Source organism: Mus pahari, chromosome 6, assembly GCF_900095145.1.
Source record: "Mus pahari chromosome 6, PAHARI_EIJ_v1.1, whole genome shotgun sequence".
Lineage (NCBI taxonomy): Eukaryota > Metazoa > Chordata > Mammalia > Rodentia > Muridae > Mus > Mus pahari.
Genome location: NC_034595.1, coordinates 86574520 through 86577012, shown reverse-complemented (window position 1 = coordinate 86577012; position 2493 = coordinate 86574520).

Sequence of the window (2493 nt, the reverse complement as noted above, 5' to 3'; positions counted from 1 at the left end):
TGAGCCATTGTGCCATTGGGACATTGGGACTGAGGAAGACACACTCAGCAGAGACAATGGGACATGCGGGAGAGGGTTGGGTTCTCCTGCGTGTAATTAATAAATAGTATTCTTTCTTGTAGCTCATCTCTAATTTCAGGAAGTTTAGCTCTGCAGTGCGAACCCACCCCAAGGTGTTTTCTGCCCACGCAGACACGGCGCCAGTGTGTGCGTGACGGAGAAACATTACGAGTGTGTGTGTGTATGTGTGTATAGTATGTGTATGTATGTGTGCATTTGTGGATATATGTGTGCAATGAGTATGTATGTTTGTGTATATATGTGTGTATATGTGTGTGCACATGTGTACATACGTCCCACATAGCACACATGTAGAAGTCACAGGACAACATATGAAAGTCAGTCATCTTGCAGACAAATGTCAGCTTTGGAGGCCCGTGCCTTTGTAAGCTGGGCCCCCTGGATGGCCCCTGATGTCAGTGGATTTTATGAAAGGTCTCAGCGCTGACTCTGACCTCTGCATTGTACCTCTCAGTGCAGCTGGTTGCTTCTTCCTTCCTTCCTTGTACTGAGGGTCAAACCCAAAGCTGCTCACATGCCAAGCGATCGGCTTCACTGATGAGCCATATCCAGCCCTTCTCATAGTTTGAGAAATGGTTGCTCAGCCCAGCCTGGAAGTTATTCTGTAACCCAGGCAGACACTGAATTGGACTCTCGTACCTCGGCCTCCTAAGTGGCTGGAATGTCAGGCTAGCACCTCTGTTCTGGGACATCTCACTTCAAAACCAAGTCTGAATCTATGAGGTCTATGACAGCCCTCCTGATGGCCACCCAGATTCTTGCTGCTGTCCCTTTCTTTTGTTTTCTCCTTCATCTACTTCCTCTCCACTCAGCTGTCCCGGGAACTCTTCCTAAAGGGCAAGTCAGAGACCGACACTTGAAACAAAACCCAACCTCCTTTAACAGCTGCAGCGTCTGACCCCCGGCCAGGCTACGGCAGTATCGCCCTGTTAACTATCAATACAACCCAACAGACAGTAGATGACACTGTGTGGCATTGGTTCACCTTGCCTCTCCTTGGGCTTTGTTGGGCTTTGCTGACACTGGTCTTTGCTGACGATGCTGTGTGGTATCGGTTTGCCTTGCCTTCTTTGCTGATCATTATTTGGCCTGACTTTGTAGAGAGAAATGCACCAAAAAACTTCTGGTGATGTTCTGGCAGCTTCTTGCTGCTTTGGAACCCTTGGGCCACTTGGCAGAGTCTCGAGGTTTCTTTTGGATTAAAGTGTCATTGCTGGTGTATAAATAGTGTTTGCAAATGGATGGAGCTACTGCTCCTGATTCATGAGAACTGAGCTGCTGATGTCCTGACAACACAGGTTGGAATCTCCCCCAAAGAACTATTAAAACAGGTCCACATCCTCCTTTGTCCTTTCTTTTCCACTACCTCTGGTGGGTGGTGGGCTAGAAGAGGGGTTAAAACATTTAAGTACACGCATTAAAGTAGGTTTTGAAAAGTTTCAGCCTACAGCTGTCCTTAAACTTTCTGCAACCTCAGGGCCTTTACACTTGATGTTATCTCGGCCCAGAGCCAGCCAAAGCCATTCCAGTCTCAATATTCAGGTCTCAGAGCCAACACTTCAGAGAAGGCTTCATAACCACACTTTCTCCTGTGACCTCAGCTTGGTGCATTGCTTCCCCTGCATCTGGGAAATGGCCTCTTGTAGTGGCTTCCGGGGCTTGGTGGCTTCTTTAAGAGGAAACCACCTTGTTCATTTGGTTCACATGTATGTTCTTGATGCATAGGGGAAAAAAAACTAAAAATGTATCTGAGCATATCACTGAAGTTCTGCTGAATAAATGAGATTATTGTTATTATCACTGTAATGTTTTCAACACCTGAGGGAAATGGTAAGTTTCAAAATGGTGCCATAACAAGAACAACAACAACAACAACAACAGAAGGTATTTTGTTTCTTTTCTTTTCTTTTTTAATTAAAAATCAGGGCTAGAGAGACATCTCAGAGGCTGAGTACTTGTTGCTCTTGCAGAGGATCAGGGTTCAGTTCCTTGCACCCATGTTGGGCAGATCACACAATCTCGAATTCCAGCAACATGGGATCTGCCACCCTCTTCTGGCCTCTGTGAGCACCTGCACTCAGGTGCATGTGCATTCTCTCTCTCCACCCTCCCCTACACCCTCCACACATGCACGTGTGCTCTCTCTCTCTCTCTTTCTCTCTCTCACACACACATACACACACACACACACACACACACACACACACACAGTTAAAATAAAATGTATTTTAAAAAACCAACTAGCCAGGCGAAGTGGCGCACGGCTTTAATCCCAGCACTTGGGAGGCAGAGGCAGGCGGATTTCTGAGTTCGAAGCCAGCCTGGTCTACAGAGTGAGTTCCAGGACAGCCAAGGCTACACAGAGAAACCCTGTCTTGAAAAACAAAAAACAAAAAAACAAAAAAACAAACA